Source organism: Mus musculus, chromosome 11 (assembly GCF_000001635.26).
Source record: "Mus musculus strain C57BL/6J chromosome 11, GRCm38.p6 C57BL/6J".
NCBI classification, from domain to species: domain Eukaryota; kingdom Metazoa; phylum Chordata; class Mammalia; order Rodentia; family Muridae; genus Mus; species Mus musculus.
The window spans coordinates 11,434,688-11,458,787 of record NC_000077.6 but is presented as its reverse complement, the minus strand read 5'-3'; the positions used below and the strand labels follow the sequence as shown (position 1 = coordinate 11,458,787).

Genomic DNA, 24,100 nt, shown 5'->3' with positions numbered 1-24,100 from the left:
TATTTTTTACGAGCATCCTAGTTGTGTGTGAAATGATACCTGCTGTGGTTTTGAGTTGTATGCTGCTAAAGACCAGTGAGCTGCCTCTTCTCATATGTCTGTAGAACATGTGGGTATCTTTCTTTCTGTAGGAATGCCTATTTGAGACCATATCTAGATCTTACTTTTTGTTGTTTTGGTTGAGTTGTAGAGTTCTTTATGTATCCTGGCTGTTAGAAGCTTATCATATGACTTAGAAATATTTTCTTCCATGCTGTGAATTAATATTTTCCCTCCCTTCCCCTCCCCTCCCACCTCCCCTCCCTCTTCTCTTCTCTTCTCTTCTCTTCTCTTCTCTTCTCTTCTCTTCTCTTCTCTTCTCTTCTCTCTTTTTTTTTCTTTTTGAGATGGCATTTCTCTGTGTAACCTTGACTGTCTTTGGACTAGCTCTGTAGACCAGGCTGGTCTCTGTCCCCCTCTCAAGTGCTGGGATTAAAGTCGTGAGCCGTTAATACCCAGCTGTATTTTTTACTCTTTGTCTTTTGAAAAATACAGTTTAAACTTTGATCCTCTCAGTTTATTCTGTTTCCTTTTAAGAGTCATTTTGACCCATTCTGAGTTAACTTTTGCTTTTGATGATGCTCGAGCTAAGCCTCGTTCTTTAGTGTATGGCTGTCCTCTTGTTGAAGTGGTTATTGTCTCTCTTGAAGTCTGTCTTGTCACTGGTACTGAAAAGCAGTTAGCCATAGTTGTGGGCTTATCTGATAGACTCTCCATTCTGCTCTGTTGGTCTGCATGTCTGCTTCTTATGCCAACCCCTTGCTATTTTGATTATGTTATTTTATATCGAGTCTTTAAGTGCTTAAATGAGAAGCCTCCAAGTTTGTTCTCTTTAAAATTGTTGTTGCTATTGTGGGTCCTTGCAATTCCACATTAATCCCGTAATCAGTATCTGTTGCAACACTGGGTTGTAAAATAGGTGTCCTTTCCTTGAGTGAACTAGTTAAGTGGCTTCACATTTGTTTCAGCCTAATTTCTCTTAAAGCTGATACAAACTACAATTTTCCGAAAATAAGTTTGTAGTTACATTGTTTATTATTTATTTCATTTTAATGCTATTTTAAGTGAAAGAATTTAATGTAGCTAGGTTTTAGATTGTTTCTTGCTGGTTTTAGACATGCAGTTAATACTTTTACATTGATAGCATTCCTTGTCATAGCAAAAGTTATTAGCTGACACTTGGAAATAGCTGCATGTCTTTGTTTCCAATATGAATGCAATTTCTTTTTCATGCAGTTGCTTCATTTACAGCTTCTTCTTGAATGGTGATTATAGCAAATCACCCTGTGTTGCCTCTGTCTTAGGGTTTGAGAGAGCATCTCAGGTTTTGAATATTCAGCATAATGCTAACTATTTTAAAGATGTTCTTAATCAGAGTGAAGAAGATTCCTTCTGTTCCTGTGTGTTGAATATTTTTGCCGTGAAGGGTGTTGGATTTTTGTCAAATTGTCTTTGTACATATGTGGAAATGATCATTTGGTTTTGTTTATTTTATTGCTATGATGCTTTATATTGATTGTTGATCATAATGTTTAACTCTTTGTTGACCATAGTTCTTTCCTTTAAAAACCATTTTATTATTCATATGTTTGGAGGATGTGGTGGGGTGTGCATGAAAGCCACCCACCACCTTTGTGTGGAGGGCAGAGGACAAATTAAAGGAGTTGCTCCTCTCCTTTCAATTCTATGGATCCCATAAATTGAATAAAGTTTGTCAGACATGGTGGGAGCTGCTGTGCCATCTCAATGGTCCTCTCTAGACCTTCTATGTGACATTGGGTTTTATTGCTAGTATTGTGAGCTGTATCTTCATAAAGGCTTGTAGTCTTCGGATTTTAACATTAGGATGGTGGTGACTACAGAACAGACTCTGGTATATTTCCTTATAATTTTTGAAACATTTTGTGAAGAATTATTGTTAATTTTACTGCATTTGATACATTTTTCTGGGATATCCATCTGGCTCTGGAATTTGTAATATATATTTTCATAGTAATTTACTTTGCTTCTAAGCTTATTCAGATTTTATATTTTATTTATATTACATTTTATTTATTTATATTATATTTATTTATATTTTATTCATGTATTCTAAGAAAAAAATGACAAACAATTAGTTAAGGATCATTTATATATAACTAGTTACTTCTCTTTGTGGCTTTTATTATAATCAGAGAATCCTTTGATTATAGATTTTGATGGACCATGAAGTATGGTAGTGTGTATCTTCTTGAAGTTCAGTTATCTTAAGTTTGTAGATGTGTGATATTTGTGAATTTGGGCAAGGTTTTAATCAATGTTTCTTCAAACATTCTCTGTAGTGTTTCTGTCTACTTTTTCTGGGACTCTGATGATTTTCCTTATATCCAAGCCATGGTTTATTTACCTGCATTCTCAATCCAAATAACCCTCAGTGCCTTCTTGTGCAGCCCCTGTGCCTTCTTGTGCAGGCCCTGTGCCTTCTTGTGCAGCCCCTGTGCCTTCTTGTGCAGGCCCCTGTGCCTTCTTGTGCAGCCCCTGTGCCTTCTTGTGCAGCCCCTGTGCCTTCTTGTGCAGGCCCTGTGCCTTCTTGTGCAGCCCCTGTGCCTTCTTGTGCAGCCCCCGTGCCTTCTTGTGCAGCCCCTGTGCCTTCTGCTAACCTGCTGATCCCGAGGCTGGAGTTTTCAGTTCAGTAATTATACTTTTTGGGTTGGATTTTTTTCTGGTTCTTGCTAACCTTTTTATTGATATTCTCTATTTGAAATAACTGCATCTCATATTTTTATTTGAGGTATGATTTTCTTGGCTCATACTTAAAATAGCAAATTTAATATTCTAATTAGTTGAGCCAAACATTTGTTCTTTTTCAAGGTTACTTGACTGTTGTGTTATTTTGCTTGTATATTTCTTCAATCTTTTCTTTAATTTGTATTTTTTTTAAAAATTGAAAACAGGACATTTAAAATAATATAGCATAGTGCTTCTGTAAATAAAATTATTTGCCTTTTTAAGATAGGATGGTGGTGCTTTTGGCTAATTTTCTTTTCTTTGCTTATTAATGCCAAGGTCTCTGTCAGTTAATTTAGGGTAATGACTAGCTAGAATCTGAACCATTTGTCACCAGTGAGTCCTTTAGCCTTTATCATGGGTCTCTGCCACCCTCCCTGCTTTTTGCATAGCTCTAATTTCCGTGTAGACAGGTGACAGTTATGTTTAAACTGTGTAAACCTCAGTTGCACTCAGAGGTGAAAATGTAGTGTTTACATGGATGCGAATACATGCTCACACTCCTATGCATGAACTTGGTGTTCTTTCTCTTTGGAATGTGTTAGAATTTTCCAGAGTTCCAAATGTTATTTGCTAGTTTTTTCTCTTTTTGGATAATGTAATTCCTGCAATCACTATACAATCCAGTGTACTATAAAATCCAGTAGAAATCGACAGAGGACATTGGACAGATCCAATGTCAGTCCTCTTAGAGAAAAAAACTCTGTAGATATCTGAATGCTCTTTACTCCCTCTAGTGGCTAACAGGCTATTGGCTCCACTATATTTTCAGACCCTGTTCAAGCAAGCCTTTTCAAGGTTACTAGAGAGGTGGGGAGGAGGAATTGGAACAGGATGTAATAAAATGCTACAAGGTCAGCTTTGTATAAGTGCAATAGTTCTCTGGAACTACTACAACAGAGCGCCACATAGTAGGTGGCTTAGACAATGGAAAGTTTTCAGAGTTCTGGAGGCTATTCTATAATGAGAGTGTTAGTGGTTCTGGCTCCTATGAGGGCTATGAGCAAGAGGCTTGTTCCAGACTTTGCTTGGGTTAGAAACGGGTTATCTTCTCCATGAATCTCTTCTGTGTCTTCCCCTTGTATTTTTATGTAGGTGTAAAATTCCCCCTTTATGTGAGCATTAGTCATATTGAATTTGAATCCATTCTATAGTCTTGATTTCCTCTACAGAGACTGTATACAAAATAATACTTTTCGTTATTATGTTTTTATACACGTATAGCATGCTTTGATTACATTTGCTCTTCTTGCCCCCCCTCCTTCAAACCTGGTCATCTTTTGTTTTTCAGATAGCAACTCTTTTCCTTTCATGCCTTCCTAAAATATCTAGGGCTAGGGAGATAGCTCAGGCAGAAGAGTGTTTGCTGTTTACACATGAGGATCTCATGTAAAAGCTGGTGAGGTCCTGCGTGCCCATAACCCAAGTATTGAGGGAGGGAGGAAGGTGACTCTTGTGCTCACTAGTAGACAGCCTGTCGGAAACTGAACTTTAGGCTCTATGAGGGTCTGTTTGAATAGAATAAGGGGAGAACTATAGGTGACAGTTAATGCCTTTCTCTGCATTTACTCCCTCATAGGAAGAAGCATGCATTCACCTTACATGTACTCACAAAATTCAGATTCTATAGCTGAGAGAAATCACACATCATACATTGGATATCACACTGATCCTGGTCTATTTCACTTACCAGAACCTCAAGTTCAATTATGTTTTTTCCCCAAATGACATAATGGATGAATAAAAGTCACATTTAAAAAAATCCATGTTGCTTTACACTTAGGCTGATTTCTATTATGTGGGTGTCATGAACAGTGCCACAATGATCATTGGTGTGCAGCTGTCTCTATGCTGACTTAGGTTTCTGTCGCCATACCCTATGACAGATCCTCTGACAGTGCTACTTTTGTTTTTTGTAGCCCTCCACATTGGTTTCTATAGTGGCTGAACCAATAAGCATCCCATCAACAGTGTGTAGAGGCCACCCATACCCAGCCGTGTCCTCTATAGTATGTTCCCTGTTTGTTTTCTTTTTAAAATATGTACTGATTTTTTGAAATTATAATATACATAGAACAACAACTTCTTCTTCTTCTTCTTCTTCTTCTTCTTCTTCTTCTTCTTCTTCTTCTTCTTCTTCTTCTTCTTCTTCTCCTTCCTTCCTTCCTTCCCTCCTCCTCCTCCTCTTCTCCTTCTTCTTCTCTTTTCTCCATCCAAACCCTCCTAGATACCCCTCCTTGTTTTATTCCAGTTCATGACTTTATTTATGGTTGTTGTTGTGTTGTTGGTAGTGTGTGTGTATGTATACATAAATGCAACCTTCTCAGTCTGCATAATGTTACTTGTATGTGTGTTTTCAGGGCTTAATCTTTGGTGTTGGATAGGCAGTTGGTGTGCTCTTCCCTGAGGAAGACTATTTCCTCCTGCTCACAAGGTTCTTTAGTTGTCTATAGTTCTCTGTGTAGGGTTGAAGCCTATTGATGGAATGAAATCTCAATATGGTTTTAGCTTGCACTTGACTACTGGGTAAAGATGGTGACTTTTTCAGGTATTCACATTTGTTTTTTCTTGTTTTCTTTTATTGAAAATATTGTTTTTTATACAGTATATCCTGATTACAGTTTCCTCTCCTTCTACTCTTCCCAGTTCCTTCCCATTTCTTCTCCCATTTGGATCCACCCCCTTTTGTCTCTCATTAGAAAACACACAGGCATCTAGGGGATAATAAAAATATAATATAAAAAAACAACAACAAAACCAAAAACCAACAGAAGAAAGATAAAACACAACAGAAGGAAGACTCCAAGAAAGACACAAGAAACAGTTATAGACACAGAGAACCACGTGTTCCTTCACATAGTCATGAATCCCATAAAATCACTAAACTAGAAGCCATATATGTGAAGGCCCTGTAGGGTAAAAACAGCGAGTGAGAGAGAGAAAAAGGATAAACTAGACAATGTGCAAGGAGTGAGCCACCTTGGAGCATTCCACATTAAATGGGATGCCTTCATCAAATTCATTCCCTGAGGGCTCAGGGTACTATATGGAAGGGAAGCAGAAAGATCATCAGAGCCTGAGGTGATGGGTGATACCAAAGAAACAGTGTCTTCCAGACACAACAGGACTGATGAACATATGAGGTCACAGAGACTGTGACAGCATGCATATGGCCTGCACAGATTCAAACCAGGTCTGAGAATGGGAAGTAGACACACGGTTTCATTCCCAACCAAGAAGTTATGGTCAATTAAACCACTTAGAATGAAAAATGTAGTTTCTCTATGGGTTTCATTGGGTATACATTTGTATTTCTTATTTTGAAAGGTATCTCTTCAGTTTCTCATTTCTGATTTAACTGTTTGCTATTATAGTGTTTAACTTGAATTAAAAATATATTACAGATATTGGTCTGTTGACAGAGTAATAGCTGGCAAAGATTTTCTTCCATTTTTTTAACTCTGCTAATTGTTTCTTTGATGTACAATGGGTGTTTAATTATTTTCTGAGCTGTTTTGGTCCTACTAAGAAAGGTATCACCTCTGCCCATTATATTGAAGTGATGGTTCTAATAGTTTCAAAGTTTCAGGCCTTACATCTAAGCCCTTGAAGTAGTTTGAATGGATTTCTGTAGAAGATGAATGTTAGAAATCTACTTTCAGTTTTCCATGTGTAGGTGTTTGTTTCTGTCCATTTACTGTGCAGGCTAATTTTTGTCTGAGATATGTTTTTATACCACCTTTGTTGGGAACCATAAGGCCATAGCTGCGTTGGTTCTTTTTTGGTTCCTGGGGCAATTGTGTTGGCCTGTGTTGGTTTTGTGCCACTATTATGGTTTATTATTGTTACTCTGTCATATAATTTAAAATTTGATATTGGGTTACTTCCAGCAGTGCTATTTCTTTCCCAGGGCGACTTTGGCTATTTGCAATCTTTTGTACTACTTTATGAATTAAAAAAAAATTAAAATATTTCTGTTGCATTTTAAAAATTTTTATTTTTTATTAGATTATTTTATTTACATTTCAAATGTTATCTCCTTTCCTGGTTTCCCCTCCGAAAGCCCCCTATCCCATCCCCCCCCCCTGCTAAACAACCCACCTACTCCCACTTCCCTGTCTTGGCATTCCCCTACACTGGGGCATCGAGCTTTCTCAGGGCCAAGGGCCTCTCCTCTCATTGATGTCCAACAAGGCCATCCTCTGCTATATATGCAGCTGGAGCCATGGGTCTCTCTATGTTGCATTTTAGTGGCAATTGCATTGAATCTATAGGTTGTTTTCAGTAATACAGACAGACTCATAATATTAATTTGCCAATCCATGAACCTAGAAGTCTATCTGTCATTTAATAATGTCCCGTTAAGTTTCTTTCTTTGGTATTTTCAAATTTTTCATTGTAGTTTTTTTGTTTTATGTTCTCCCCCCACCCCCCGCAAGTGTTCTTTAAGGCTATTGTGAATGGGATTGGTTCCCTTGTTTCTTTCTAAGTATGTTTCTATACAGAAAAGCTATTGAAATTAGTATGATGAATTTTATCCTGAGACTTTGCTTAATGTTCTTACTTGAGATGAAGGTGTTCTAAGGGAGTCTGTAAGGCAGTTTGAGTGTAATGGTGTTTGTTAGTGGGGGTGATTTGGTGTCTTCCTTTCTTCTGTGTGTGTAGTTTGCGTTCTTTCTTTCCTTAAGTTACTATTGCACAAGTGTATCATGTAGATTTCAGGGTTACCTTACACACTACAGGATTGTTTTTTTTTTTTTTTTTTTTTTTTTTTTTTGTGTGTGTGTGTTGTTTCATCCATGTACCTGAAACTTTTACAATTTTTAAAATAACAGCTGAATAATGTTCCATGGTTTAAATGTTCATATTTTCCTGACCTCTTTATCTGTTGGTTAACAATTTCTGCCTATTATGAATAGAGCAGGAGTGGACATGGTTAATGAAGTGTCCTTGTTGTAGGATGGAACATCCTTGGGGGTATACCCAAGAGTGATTATAACTGGATCTTGAGGTATATTGATTTCCATCTTAGAGAGTAACTGACATGTTGATGTCCACAGTTGCTGTACAAGTTTGCACTCCCTTCAGCAAAGGAGGAGTATTCCCTTGTTCCACATCCTCACTAATATGAGCTGTCATGCTATTGATGTCAGCCATTCTGATTCTGTAAGATGGAATCTCACAGTAGTTATGATTTGCATTTCCCTGATGTAAGGTTGTTGAACATTTCAAGTGTTTCTCAGCCAGTTGAGTTTTGTCTACTGAGAATTCACTGTTTATATATGTTCCAGATTTTTAAATTGGGTTATTGGTTTTTTTGAGTTCTGTATATATACTTTGGATATTAGTTCTCTACTGGATGCAGAGTTAGTAAAAATATTTTCCCATTCTGTAGGTTGTTGCTTTTTCCCAATAATGGTGTCCTTTGCTTATAGAAAATTTGCTTATAGAAAATTTTCAGTTTCATGAGGTCCCATTTATTACTTGTCTTAGTGTCTGTTCGTATGGTGTTCTGCTCAGAAAAATTTTCCTATGTCAGTGAGTTCAAGGCTTTTCCCAGATTTCTCTTCTATCGGGTTCAGTATATCCAGTTTTATATTGAGGTCTTTGATCCATTCCATCCATTTGTGGAGGTTAAATATGTTATATTTGCATTCTTCTACATGCTAGTGGACATTTTCTAGTTTGACCAGCACCATTTGTTGAAGATGCTTTCTTTATTTCAATATGTATTTCTGGCTTCTTTATAAAAAGCCAGGTGTCAGTAGGTGTGTGGATTCATGTTTGGATCTTCAATTTGATCCTATTGATCGACATGTCAGTTTTTATTCTGATACCATGCTGTTTTTATTACTATAGCTTTATAGTTCAACTTGAAATAGTTGGAATGGTAGGATTCCAGCAGTTAATTCATTGATAAGGATTGTTTTACCTATTCTGCTTCTCCCACCTCCCATATAAAGCTTCAAATGGTCCTTTCAATGTCTGTAAAGAATTGTGTTGGAATTTTGATGAGGATTGCATTGAATCTGTAGATTGCTTTTGGTAGGATGTCCATTTTTACTATGTTAATTAGACTTATCCTTAAGAATGTTTGATCTTTTCATCTTCTGATATTGTTTTTAGTTTCTTTCTTCAAAGACTTGAATATTTATCATGCAAATCTTTCACTGGCTTGGTTTCATCCTAAGATATTTTGAGGCTATTGTGAAAGGTGTTATTTCTATAATATCTTTCACAATCCATTTGCCATTTGTATATAGAATTGCAACTGATTTTTGTAAATTAATTTTGTATACAGCTACTTGTTTATCAAGCTGTAGGAGTTCCCCTGTGAGATTTTTAGGGTCACTTTTTTATACTATCATACCATTTGCAAATGAAGATATTTTGACTGAATTCCTTTCCAGTTTGTATCCCCTTGATCTCTCTCAGTTGTCGGTTTTTTTTTAATTGTTAGTGGATTTAAAAAAACCTATTCTTTAATCTTTTTTTACAGTCCAGACTTCATCCCCTTCCTGGTCCACTCTCCAACTGTTCCACATCCCTTACACCCTCTCCACACCCCTGTCTCCAAGAGGATGCCCCACCCCCATCCCACCAGACCTCCCCACTCCCTGGGACCCCCAAGTCTCTTGAGGGTTAGGTGCATCTTCTCTGACTGAGTCCAAACCCTGCAGTCCTCTACTGTATATGTGTTGGGGGCCAAATATCAGCTGGTGTATGCTGCCTGATTACAGTGCCTGATTACAGTGGCTCAGTGTCTGAGAGATCCAGAAAGACTAGCAGTCTCAACTAACCTGGACTAGTCTCAACTAGTCTCTCCCTCAGTTGTCTTATTGCTCTACCTAGAACTTAAAGTACTATATTGAAATATGAAGACAGTGCACAGCTTTGCCTTGTTCCTGATTTTATTAGAATTGCTTTGTATGTCTCTGTCTCCATTTAATTTGATGTTGCCAGTGGACTTGCTATAAACTGATTTTATTATGTTTAAGTGTGTCCATTGTATCCCTAATCTCTCCAGGACTTTTATCATGAAGGGGTGGTGGATATTTGTCATTGTCTTTTCTTCATCCAGTGAGATGGACATGAGGTTATTTTTCTTTCAGTTTATTTATATGGTGGATTACATTTCGTGTTTTTTGTATATTGAAACATCCCTGAATCTCTGGGATGAAGCCTACTTGATCATAGTGGATGATATTTTTGATGTGTTCTTGAGTTTAGTTTACAAGTATTTTACTGAGTATTTTTGCATCTATGTTCATAAGGGTAATAAGTTTCAATTCTCCTTCTTTGATGGGTCTTTGAGTGGTTTGGGTATCAGCGTGATCCTGTTTCATATAATCAATTGGGTAATGTTTCTTCTTCTGTCCCTATTTTGTGTTTTAATTTGAAAAATATTGGTATTAACTCTTCTTTGAAAGTTTGGTAGAATTCTGAATTAAAACTATTTTGGGGCAGTTGGGAGACTTTTAATGACTGTTTCTTTTTCTTTTTCGTTTTCTTTTTCTTTTTTTTTTTTAGATACTTTATTTACACTTCAAATGTTATCCCCTTTCCAGGTTTCCCCTCCAAAAATTCTCTATCCCCCTTCCCCTTCCCCCCTGCTTACCAACATACCCACTCCTGCTTCCTGGCCCTGGCATTCCCCTACACTGGGGCATCGAGCCTTCACAGGACCAAGGGCCTCTCCTCCCTTGGATGACCGAGAAGACCTCCTCTGCTCCATATGCAGCTGGAGCCATGAGTCCCACCATGTGTATTCTTCGGTTGGTGGTTTAGTCCCTGGGAGTTCTGGGGGGTACTGGTTAGTTCATATTGTTGTTCTTATGGGGCTGAAAATCCCTTCAGCTCCTTGGGTCTTCTCTCTAGCTTTTCCATTGGGAACCTTATGTTCAGTCCAATGTTTGGGTGTGAGCATCCACCTCTGTATTTGTCAGGCACAGATAGAGCCTCTCAGGAGACAGCTATAACAGTCTTCTGTCAGCAAGTACTTGTTGGCATCCACAGTAGTGTCTGGGTTTGGTTACTGTATATGGGATGGATCCCTAAGTGGGGAAGTCTCTGGATGGTCATATCTTCAGTCTCTGCTCCACATTTTGTCTTTGTAACTCCTTAAAGTATCCACATTTTGATCTTCCTTCTTCTTGAGTTTAATGTGGTTTGTGAATTGTATCTTGGGTATTCCAAGAATCTGGGCTAATATCCACTAATCAGGTATTGCATACCATGTGTGTTCTTTTATGGTTGGGATACCTCACTCAGGATGATATTTTCTACTTCCATCCATTTGCCTACCCCATTTTTAATAGGCTTATTTGGTTTTCCCAAGTCTAACTTCTTGAGTTCTTTGTATATGTTGGATATTAGCCCTCTATCAGATGTAGGGGGTGGTAAAGATCTTTTCCAAATCTGTTGGTTGCCATTTTGTCCTATTGACAGTGCCTGTTGTCTTACAGAAGCTTTGCAATTTTATGAGATCCCATTTGTCAATTTTTGATCTTAGAGCATAAGCTATCAGTGTTCAGTTCAGGAAAATTTTCCCTGTGTCCATATGATTGAGGCTCTTACCCACTTTCTATTCTATTGGTTTCAGTGTATCTGGTTTTGTGTGGAAGTCCTTGTTCCACTTGAACTTGAACTTTGTACAAGGAGATAAGAATGGATCAATTTGCATTCTTCTACATGCTAACCTCAAGTTGAGCCAGCACTATAGGTTGCATATGCTCTCTTTTCCACTGATGGGTTTAGCTCCTTTGTCAAAGATCAAGTGACCTTAGTTGTACAGGTTGATTTCTGAGTCTTCTGATCTACCTGTCTGTCGCTGTACCACTACCATGAACTTTTTTTTTTCTTTTATCACAGTTGCTTTTAGTACATATATCTTGTGGTTGGAGATGGTGATTCCACCAGAGGTTCTTTTATTGTTGAGAATAGTTTTTGCTATCCTAAGTTTTTTGTTATTTTAGATGACTTTGCAAATTGCCCTTTATTTTTTATTTTTATTTATTTATTTTTAATTTCTTAATTAGTTATTTTCTTCATTTACATTTCAAATGCTATCCCAAAAGTCCCCTATACCCTCCCCCTACCCCCTCCTCTACCCACCCACTCCCACTTCTTGGCCCTGATGATCCCCTGTACTAGGGCATATAAAGTTTGCAAGACCAAGGGGCCTCTCTTCCCAATGACGGCCGAATAGGCCAACTTCTGCTACATATGCAGCTAGAGACACAAGCTCTGGGGGTACTGGTTAGTTCATATTGTAGTTTATATTTCTGGAAAGCTATCGGGTTGTAGACCCCTTCAGCTCCTTGGGTACTTTCTCTAGCTCCTCCATTGGGGGCCCTGTGTTCCACATAATAGGTGACTGTGAGCATCCACTTCTGAATTTGACAGGCACTGGCATAGCCTCACAAGAGACAGCTATATCAGGGTCCTTTCAGCAAAATCTTTCTGGCATATGCCATAGTGTCTGCATTTGGTGGCTGATTATGCGATGGATTCCCGGGTGAGGCAGTCTCTGGATGGTCCATCCTTTCATCTCAGCTCCAAACTTTTTTTCTGTAACTCCTTCCATGGGTATTTTGTTCACTATTCTAAGGAGGAATGTAGTATCTACACGTTGGTCTTCCTCCTTCTTGATTTTCTTGTGTTTTGCAAATTGTGTCTTGGGTATTCTAAGTTTCTGGGCTAATATCCACTTATCAGTGAGTACATATCATGTGTGTTCTTTTGTGATTGATTTACCTCACTCAGGATGATATCCTCCAGATACATCCATTTGCCCAAGAATTTCATAAATTCATTGTTTTTAATAGCTGAGTAGTACTCCATAGTGTAAGTGTACCACATTTTCTGTATCCATTCCTCTGTTGAGGGACATCTGGCTTCTTTCCAGCTACTGACTATTATAAATAAGGCTGCTATGAACATAGTGGAGCAGTTGGAACATCTTCTGGATATATGCCCAGGAGAGGTATTGCTGGATCTTTGGGTAGTTCTATGTCTAATTTTCTGAGGAACCATCGAACTGATTTTCAGAGTGGTTGTACAAGCTTGCAATCCCAACAGAAATGGAAGAATGGTCCTCTTTTTCCATCCACATCAGCATCTGATGACACCGGAATTTTTGATCTCAGCCATTCTGACTGGTGTGAGGTGGAATCTTAGGGTTGTTTTGAGTTGCATTTACCTGATGATTAAGGATGTTGAACATTTTTTTCAGGTGCTTCTCAGTCCTTCAGTATTCCTCAGTTGAGAATTCTTTGTTTAGCTATGAACCCCACTTTTTTAATTAGGTATTTATTTCATTTACATTTCCAATGCTATCCCAAAAGTCCCCCACACGATCCCCTACACATTCCCCCACCCTCCCACTCCCACTTTTTGGCCCTGGTGTTCACCTGTACTGAGGCATATAAAGTTTGCACGACCAATGGGCCTCTCTTTCCACTGATGGCCGACTAGGCCATCTTCTGATATATATGCAGCTAGAAACACAAGCTCTGGGGAGTACTGGTTAGTTCATATTGTTGTTCCACCTATAGGGTTGCAGACCCCTTTAGCTCCTTGGGTACTTTCTCTAGCTCCTTCATTGGGGGCCCTGTGATCCATCCAATAGCTGATTGTGAGCATCCACTTCTGTGTTTGCTAGACCCCAGCATAGTATCACAAGAGACAGCTATATCTGGGTCCTTTCAGCAAAATCTTGCTAGTGTATGCAATGGTGTCAGCGTTTGGAAGCTGATTATGGGATGGATCCCTGGATATGGCAGTTTCTAGATGGTCCATCCTTTCGTCTCAGCTCCAAACTTTGTCTCTGTAACTCCTTCCATGGGTGTTTTGTTCCCAGTTCTAAGAAGGGGCACAGTGTCCACACTTTGGCCTTCGTTGTTCTTGAGTTTCATGTGTTTTGCAAATTGTATCTTATAGCTTGAGTATTCTAAGTTTCTGGGCTAATATCCACTTATCAGTGAGTACATATTGTGTGAGTTCTTTTGTGATTGGGTTACCTCACTCAGGATGATGTCCTCCAGGTCCATCCATTTGCCTAGGAATTTCATAAATTCATTCTTTTTAATAGCTGAGTAGTACTCCATTGTGTACATATACCATACTTTCTGTATCCATTCCTCTGTTGAGGGGCATCTGGGTTCTTTCCAGCTTCTGGCTATTATAAATAAGGCTGCTATGAACATAGTGGAGCATGTGTTCTTATTACCAGTTGGAACATTTTCTGGATATATGCCAAGGAGAGGTATTGCTGGATCTTTGGATAGTACTATGTCCAATTTTCTGAGAAACCACCAGACTGATTCCTAGAGTGATTGTACAAGCTTGCAATCCCACCAACAGTGGAGGAGTGTTCCTCTTTCTCCACATTCTCACCAGCATCTGCTGTCACCTGAGTTTTTGATCTTAGCCATTCTGACTGGTGTGAAGTGGCATCTCAGGGTTGTTTTGCTTTGCATTTCCCTGATGATTAAGGACGTTGAACATTTTTTCAGGTGCTTCTCAGCCATTCGGTATTCCTCAGGTGAGAATTCTTTGTTTAGCTTTGAGCCCCATTTTTTAATGGGGTTATTTGATTTTCTAGAGTCCACCTTCTTGAGTTCTTTATATATATTGGATATTAGTCCCCTATCTGATTTAGAATAGGTAAAGATCCTTTCCCAATCTGTTGGTGGCTTTTTTGTCTTATTGACGATGTCTTTTGCTTTGCAGAAGCTTTGCAATTTTATGAGGTCCCATTTGTCGATTCTCTATCTTACAGCACAAGCCATTGTTGTTCTATTCAGGAATTTTTTTCCCCTGTACCCATATCTTCGAGGCTTTTCCCTACTTTCTCCTCTATAAGTTTCAGTGTCTCTGGTTTTATGTGGAGTTCCTTAATCCACTTAGATTTGACCTTAGTACAAGGAGATAGGAATGGATCAATTCACATTCTTCTACATGATAACCACCAGTTGTGCCAGCACCATTTGTTGAAAATGCTGTCTGTTTTCCACTGGATGGTTTTAGCCCCCTTGTCAAAGATCGTGTCCTTAGGTGTGTGTGAACCCCATTTTTAATGGGGTTATTTGAATTTCTGGAGTCCAGCTTCTTGAGCTCTTTGTATATATTGGATATTAGTTCCCTATCAGATTTAGGACTGGTAAAAATCCTTTCCCAATCTGTTGGTGGCCTTTTTGTCTTATTGACAGTATCTTTTGCCTTATAGAAGCTTTGCAATTTTATGAGGTCCCATTTGTAGTTTCTTGATCTTACAACACAAGGCATTGCTGTTGTCTTTAGGAATTTTTCTCTTGTGCCCATATCTTCGGGGCTTTTCCCCATTTCTCTTCTGTAAGTTTCATTGTCTCTGGTGTTATGTGGAGTTCTTTGATCCACTTAGACTTGAGCTTTGTATCAGGAGATAAGAATGGATCAATTCACATTCTTCTACATGATAACTTCCTGTTGTGCCAGCACCATTTGTTGAAAATGCTTTTTTCCACTGGATGGTTTTAGATCTCCTGTCAAAAACAAGTGACCATAGGTGTGTGGGTTCATTTCTAGGTCTTCAATTCTATTCCATTGATCTACCTGTCTGTTGCTGTACCAGTACCATGCAGTTTTTATTCATAATTGCTCTGTAGTACAGCTTGTGGTCAGGCATGGTGATTCCCCCAGGGGTTCTTTTATTGTTGAGAATAGTTTTTGTTATCCTAGGTTTTTTGTTATTCCAGATGAATTTGCAAATTGCCATTTCTAACTTTGTGAAGAATTGTGTTGGAATTTTGATGGGGATTCCATTGAAGCTGTAGATTGATTTCAGTAAGATGGCCATTTTTACTATATTAATCCATAAGCATGTGAGATCTTTACATCTTCTGATATCTTCTTTGATTTCTTTCTTCAGAGACTTGAAGTTCTTATCATACAGATCTTTCACTTGCTTAGTTAAAGTCACACCTAGGTATTTTAAATTATTTGTGACTATTGTGAAGGGTCTTGTTACCCTAATTTCTTTCTCAGCCCCTTTATCCCTTGTGTACAGAAAGGCCACTGATTTGTTTAAGTTGATTTTATATCCAGCTTCTTCACTGAAGTTGTTTATCAGGTTTAGGATTTCTCTGGTGGAATTTTTGGGGTCACTTAATATACTATCATATCATCTGCAAAAAGTGATAATTTGACTTCTCGTTTCCAATTTGATCTACTTTTGTTGTCTAATTGCTCTGGCTAGGACTTCCAGTAATATATTGAATAATTAGGGATAGAGTGGGCAACCTTGTCTAGTCCCTGATTTTAGTGGGATTGCTTCAAGTTTGTCTCCATTTAGTTTGATGTTGGCTACAGTTTGCTGTATATTACTTTTCTATGTTTAGGTATGGGCCTTGAATTCCTGATCTTTCCAAGACTTTTCTCATGAATGGGTATTGGATTTTGTTAGATGCTTTCTCAGCATTTAATGAAATGATCATATGTTTTTTTTTCTTTGAGTTTGTTTATATAGTGGATTATGTTGATGGATTTCCATATACCGAACCATCCCTGCATCCCTGGGATGAAGCCTACTTGATTATGATCGATGATGGTTTGATGTGTTCTTGATTTTGCTATTGAGAATTTTATTGAGTATTTTTGCTTTTATAGTCATAAGGGAAATTGTTCTGAAGTTGTTGGGTCTTTGTAAGGTTTAGGTATCACAGTAATTCTGGCTTCATAGTAGAAATTGGGTAGAGTACCTTCTGTTTCTATTTTGTGAAATAGTTTGAGGAGAATTGTAATTAGGTCTTCTTTGAAGGTCTGATAGAACTCTGCACTAAACCCTTCTAGTCTTGGGCTTCTTTTTTGGTTGGGAGACTATTAATACTGCTTCAGTTTCTTCAGGGGATAGGACTTCCCATAGGACTGTTTAGATATTTTATCTGATCCTGATTTAGCTTTGGTACTTGGTACCTGTATAGAAAATTGTCCATTTCATCCAGATTTTCCAGTTTTGTTGAGTATAGGCTTTTGTTGTAGGATCTAATGATTTTTTGGATTTTCTCAGTTTCTGTTGTTATGTCTCCCTTTTCATTCTTATTTTGTTAATTAGGATACTATCCGTGTGCTCTCTACTTAGTCTGGCTAAGGGTTTATCTGTCTTGTTGGTTTTCTCAAAGAACCAGCTCCTGGTTTGGTTGATTCTTTGAATAATTCTTTTTGTTTCCACTTGGTTGATTTTAGCTCTGAGTTTGATTATTTCATGCCTTATACCCCTCTTGGGTGAATTTGCTTCCTTTTGTTCTAGAGCTTTTAGGTGTGCTGTCAAGCTGCTCCTGTATGTTCTCTCTAGATTCTTTATGGAGGCACACAGAGCTATGAGTTTTCCTCTTAGGACTGCATTCATTGTGTCCCATAATTTTGGGCATATTGTGGCTTCATTTTCATTAAACTCTAAAAAGTCTTTAATTTCTTTATTTTTTTCCCTGACCAAATTATCCTTGAGTAGAGTGTTGTTCAGCTTCCACGTGTATGTGGGCTTTCTATTATTTATGTTGTTATTGAAGATCAGCCCTAGTCTGTGGTGATGCATGGGGTTATTTCAGTATTTTTGTATCTGTTGAGGCCTGTTTTGTGACTGATTATATGGTCAGTTTTGGAGAAGGTACCATGAGGTGCCGAGAAGGTTTTAGGGTAAAATGTTCTATAGATATCTGTTAAATCCATTTGGTTCATAACTTCTGTTAGTTTCACTGTGCCTTTGTTTAGTTTCTATTTCCAGGATCTGTGCATTGATGAAAGTGGAGTCCTGAAATCTCTCACTGTTATTGTGTGGGGTGCAATGTATGCTTTGAGCTTTACTAAAGTTTCTTTAATGAATGTGGATGCCCTTGCATTTGGAGCATAGATGTTCAGAATTGAGAGTTCATCTTGGTGAATTTTACCTTGATGAGTATGATGTTTCCCTTCTTGTCTTTTTTGATTTTAGGTTGAAAGTCGATTTTATTTAATATTTGAGTGGCTGCTCTACCTTGTTTCTGGGGACCATTTTCTTGGACAATTGTTTTCCAGCTTTTTACTCTGAGGTAGTGTCTGTCTTTGTCCCTGAGGTGGCTTTCCTGTATGCAGCAAAATGTTGCGTCTTGTTTACGTATTCAGTCTGTTAGTCTATATCTTTTTTATTGTGGAATTAGGTCCATTGATATTAAGAGATATTAAGGAAAAGTAATTGTTGCTTCTTGTTATTTTTTTTTGTTAGAGTTGAGATTCTGTTCGTGAGATTATCTTTTTTTAGGTTTGTTGAAATATTACTTTCTTGGTTTTTCTAGGGCATAGTTTCCCTCCTTGTGTTGGAATTTTCTTTTTTTTATCCTTTGAAGGGCTGGATTCGTGGAAAGATATTGTGTAAATTTGGTTTTGTCATGGAATATTTTGGTTTTTCCATCTATGGTAATTGAGAGTTTTGCTGGCTATAGTAGCCTGTCCTGACATTTGTGTTTTCTTAGGGTCTATATGACATCTGTCCACGATCTTATGGCTTTCATAGTCTCTGGTGAGAAGTCTGGTGTAATTCTGGTGGGTCTGCCTTTAAATGTTACTTGACCTTTTCCCCTTACTGCTTTTGATATTCTTTCTTTATTTAGGGCATTTGGTGTTTTGATTATTATGTGTTGGGAGGAATTTCTTTTCTGGTCCAATCTATTTGTAGTTCTATAGACTCCTTGTATGTTAATGGGCATCTCTTTCCTTAAGTTAGGGAAGTTTTCTTCTATAATTTTGTTGAAGATATTTACTGGCCCTTTCAGTTGAAAATCTTCATTCTCATTTATACCTATTATCCTTAGCTTTGGTCTTCTCACTGTGTCCTAGATTTCCTGGATGTTTTGAGTTAGGATCTTTTTGCATTTTCCGTTTTTTTGATTGTTGTGTCCATGTTTTCTATGGAATTTTTTGCACTTGAAATTCTCTCTTCCATCTCTTGTATTCTGTTGGTGATACTTGCATCTATGGCTTCTGATTTCTTTCCTAGGATTTCTATCTCCAGAGGTGTCTCCCTTTGTAATTTCTTATTGTTTCTACTTCCAGTTTTAGATACTGGATGGTTTTTTTCAATTCTGCCACCTGTTTGGTTGTATTTTCTTGCAATTCTTTAAGGAATTTTTGTGTTTCTTCTTTAAGGGCTTCTACCTTTTTAGCTGTGTTCTCCTGTATTTCTTTAAGGGAGTTATTAATATCCTTCTTAATATCCTCTACCAGCATCATGAGATATGATTTATATCTGAATCTTGCTTTTCTGGTGTGTTAGTGTATCCAGGACTCACTGTGGTGGGAGTACTGGGTTCTGATGATGCCAAGTAATCTTAGTTTCTGTCGGTAAGATTCTTGCGTTTGCCTTTCACCATCTGGTAATCTCTGGTGTTAGATGTTCTTGCTGTAGGTTTTTTTTTTTTTCCTTTGAGTTTGTTTGCATGGTGAGTTACATTGTTGGATTTTCATATTTTGAACCACCCCTGCATCCCTTGAATAAGGCCTTCTTGATCATTGTAGATAATGTCTTTGATAATTGTAGATAATGTAGCTAATGTTTTTGGATTCAGTTTGTTAAGTATTTTTCCATCAATATTCATGAGAGAAATTGGTTTAAAGTTCTCTTTCTTTGTTGAGTCTTTGTGTGGTCTAGATATCAGGGTGACTGTTTCCTCATAGAATGAGTTTTGCAATGTTCCTTCTGCTTCTATTTTATGGGATAGTTTGAGGAGTATTGGCATTAGTTCTTCTTTGAAAGTCTGGTAGGATTCTGCTCTAAATCTATCTGGCCCATTGCTCTTTTGTTTGGGAGACTTTAAATGACTACTTCTAGTTCCTTAGGGGTTATAGTACTAGTCAAGATCAGTTTATCTAATCTTAATTTAGTTTTGGTAATTGGTATCTGTCTAGAAAATCATCTTTTCCATTTAGATTTTCCAATTTTGTAGCATATAGGCTTTTTGAAGTAAGACCTAATGATTCTTTGAATTTCTTCAGTGTTTGTTGTTATGTCTCCCTTTTCATTTCTGATTTTGTTAATTTGCATATCGTTTCTCTACCTTTTAGTTAATTTGGCTAATTTTTTGTCCATCTTGTTGATTTTCTCAAAGAAACAGGTCTTGGTTTCATTGATTCTTTTTATTGTCTTTGTTTCTTATTGATTGATTTCAACCCTGAGTTTGATTATTTCCTCCTGTTTAGTCCTCCTGGGCATGTTTGCTTTCTTTTTTTCTAGGACCTTCAGACATTCTTTTAATTTATTAGTGTGAGAACTCTCCAATTTCTTTATGAGGGCACTTAGTGTTATGAACTTTCCTCTTAGCTCTTTCATAGTGTCCCATAAGTTTGAGTATGTTGTGCCTTCACTTTCATTGAATTTTAGAAAGTCTTTAATTTATTTGTTTATTTCTTCCCTGTCCCAGTGATCATTGAGTAGAGAGTTGTTCAGCTTCCATAAGTATGTAGGCTTTTTTTTTTTTTTTTTGTTTCTGTTGTTGTTGAAGTATATCTTAATACATGGTGATGTGATAAAATGCATGGAGTTATTTCAGTCTTCTTGTATTTCTTGAGGCTTACCTTGTGATTAATTAATTATTTGATCAATTTTGGAGAAGGTTCCGTGAGGTAATGAGTATTCTTTTGTTTGGGTGAAATGTTTCTCTGTGTAGTCCTGGCTGTTCTGGAACTCACTCTGTAAACTAGGCTGGCCTTGAACTCAGAAATCCACCTGCCTCTGCCTCCCAAGTGCTGGGATTAAAGGTGTGTGCCACCACTGTCCAGCGAGGGAACTTTCTTTTCTGGTCTAGTCTGTTTAGTGTTCTGAGTGCTTCTTGTACATTGATAGGCTTCTCATTCTTAGGTTAGGAAAATTTTCTTTTTTTGATTTTGTTAAAAATATTTTCTGGGCCTTTGAGTTAGGATTTTTTCCTTACTCCATTCTTATTATTTTTAGATTTGGTCTTTTTATGTGTCCTACATCTCCTGGATGTGCCAAGAGTCCTTCAGATTTAAATATTTCTTTCTTTTTTTTTTTTTTTCAAACTGGGCAGTTTTATTTTCCTTTACAACTTAGTAAATACTTGATGACTGCACGTGGGGTAAGGCTGCTCGGTGGTTTAGAAGGACCCCAGTGACGGTGTTTTCCTGACAGGGTGTAGTCTTCAGTAGTGAGTGGAATGACATGTATGAGTGGCGTCACTGTCAGACCAGCAAGACCGCATTTATGCACCCATCGTTCTCAGGATTGTTGGTAACTTGCGCGTACTTTCCCCAAATAACCTTGCCTCCTTGTGTCACAAGGCCCAACTCGCTCACATTCACTTCAATAACTGTACCTTTGGTGATCACCCCCAGGGTTGTATGTAATGGGGATGATGGATTCTTGTTCACACCGAGAATAGGCAGGCAAAAGGTAGCTTTCAGCTCAGGGTGTGTGACATGGGCTTTTTTGAAATGTAGACCCATAGGCCTAATGAATCTTTCATATTTAGGTGGTTTTCTTATAAAGCCATCACCAACAGAGCAGACTTTAGTTACCATTCTCTTCCATGCCTTCTTTTCCCTTTTTCCTGATCGAATAACTTTCAATACTTCTGTTTCTCCTTGGGCACGAACTTTGGGTAGAGGGACCTCCCATTTTCCCGCCTTTTCTTTCCGTTTCTGCTTAATCATGTTAGAAAGGACTTTTGCTCTCGACTGGCCCTCTCTGTCCAGCAGATAGGCAGGGACTGCTCCCTGCAGCGTCTTCTCATCATCCTTCTGTTTGATGTTTCTTTTCTCATGCATCTCAATAGTCTTTTTCATTTGTATTTTCTCGGCATGGTGCTGTTTATGGTAGAGCTTAGCCTTCAGGCCAATCTTTTTTTTTTTTTTTTTTGCCTTCTTTGAACGTTCATGGGCCTCCCGACCTTCTTTCTTTCTCTTTTTCTCATGGTAGTCCAAACGATATCCATATCGTTTGCGGTGCAATTCAATATATTCATTTTGTGGCATGATGACAGCCGCGGAGCACCGGTCCGCGACCTCCCGGGTCTCAAAAAACTCTTAATTTCTGGATGTCACTGGTCCACGAGCCTGCCTCGTTCAGCCCCGATAGTTAATTTCTTATACCATAACTTCAACATCTGAAATTTTCTCTTTCATATCTTGTGTTCTCTTTTTGAAGCTTGCCTTTGTATGTCCTGTTTGAATTTCTAAATTTTTCATTTTTAGAATTCCTTCAGTTTGGGTGCTGCTGCTGCTTCTTCTTCTTCTTCTTCTTCTTCTTCTTCTTCTTCTTCTTCTTCTTCTTCTTCTTCTTCTTCTTCTTCTCCTCCTCCTCCTCCCTCCTCCCCCTCCTCCCCCTCCTCCCCCTCCTCCCCTTCCTCCTCCCCCCGCCTTCTCCTCCTTCTTCTTCTTCCTTCTTTTTTTTCTTCCAAGACAGGGTTTCTCTGTACAGCCCTGGCTGTCTTGGAACTCACTTTGTAGACCAGGCTGGCCTTGAACTCAGAAATCTGCCTGCCTCTGCCTCCCGAGTACTGGAATTAAAGGCGTGCACCACCATGCCCAGCTTGGGTGTTTATTGATTCTATTTTCATAGAAAAACACTGTTTAGGTCTTGAGCAGTTTTATTCATTTTCTTCCACTGTTTGTGTTCTTCTGGATTTCTTTGAGGAATTTATTAATTTCTTCCCACTCTTTGGTTTTCCTGGAATCAAGAGATTTATTCATTTCCTCTTTGAGAACCTTTATAATCTCCACACAGGAGGTTTTAAAGTCTTTTTCTTGTGCTTCAGCTATGTTGGAATATTTAGGGCCTGCTGTGGTAGAGTTGCTGGGCTCTGATGGAAACATACTGTCTTGGCTGTTATTGATTGTGTTTTTACAGTGGCATGCAAGCATCGGGGATTGAGATGATAACAGGGTTAGGTGCTAATTTTTGTTTTTTCTTTATAGGTGGGTGTTTTGTTCTTTGCTTTGTTTCCTCTGTTTCCCTGGCCTCTTCATTTGGTGTGTTCAGAGAGAATGCCTGGAAGCTGGGATAATGGATGATTTGGGGGAAGGAATGTTGAAAGAGAAGAATCTTGTGATTCATTGGGGATGGGGCAGAGAGGAGAGAGAGAGACCTCATCAAGTTTTCTGCTATAGAGCTTGGGGTGAGATTTTGGAGAGAGAAGGGTTTGAGAATGTAGGATTAGAAGGAGAGGTGAAGATCTGCAGTTACCCCACCTGCTTCCATGGCTGGTGGTTGTCAGTGGCTGCCTGCTGGAGTTGAGGGCTGGGAAAAAGCAAAGAATTGAGAAAGGAAGCTTTGTAAGGGAAGATCTGTGGTACCCACAGAAGATGGGGCAGGGGACAGGAGGCAGGGAAGGCTGCTGCAGATGTTACATTTTAGAGCTGGTGGGGGGGGGGGGCTCATTACCTGTTTTCCTGCCCTGCTCAACTGCTTCATATTTAGTCTTTATATCTTTGTATTTTGGTTTTGGCCTGTTTATTTTTGTTTTTTATTACTTTAATGTTCACCATTAAGTAACTTATTTAAATTTGTTCTGAATTTTGAATATAAGAAATTACAGCTACAAACTTCTCTCATGACTGCCTTTGTAGTATCCTAGGGATTATGACTAATTTTCATTTTATTTTGATTCAAGGAATTAAAAAAAATTTCCATTGATGTCTTCAATGACTCAGATGAGTCAAGATTTCATTATTTTATAATAATCTGACAATGTAGATGAACTATTGTGTTTTTTGCTTTTATTAAGAGTAGCTTAGTTTGAGTTTTTATATACTCATGGGTCTGAAGGGAAGCCATCGATTTACACAGTAGAGAAAAATAAGGCAAACACTGCTTATTCTATCTTGAGGAGACTCTGAGATTTACCTGTTGTCCACTGCTCTTATTTTTGAGAATTGTAAACATTTTTTGCTTTTCCATAGATAATGCATCTCTAACACTTTCTCAAGACTGTAATATTAAACATTGAATAAAAGTTATTTAAATATAATAAAAAGAGTAGCTTTATGGTCTAAAATGTGCTGTATTTTTAGAAAAATTTATGGATTACTGAGAAAGGATTCCACAGCTGTTGGGTGGCCTTGCTGTGGTATTTGAAGTCACTAGGAATGACTAAAGACCTAGACTTAATTCAAATTTATATTAAATGAATTTATTTTTCCTGCTAACAGAAGGATGGCAGCTTTAGAGACAGACAGCATAATATGCAGAAGAGGGCGTGGTTAAGGTGGGATTTTCAAGGCAGACATCAGAAATTCACAACTTGGCAGGAAAATTGTTTTACATCCCTCA

General features: G+C 38.1%; 1 protein-coding gene and 1 pseudogene across 7 annotated transcripts in view; one reads left to right on the top strand and one right to left on the bottom strand.

The window, feature by feature from the left end:
- Positions 1 to 24,100, top strand: part of Zpbp (zona pellucida binding protein) — a 184,600-nt gene that overhangs the window by 5,436 nt on the left and 155,064 nt on the right. The gene's annotated exons all lie outside the window — the stretch shown is intronic.
- On the bottom strand, positions 20,849 to 21,901 carry Gm12599 (predicted gene 12599; annotated as a pseudogene).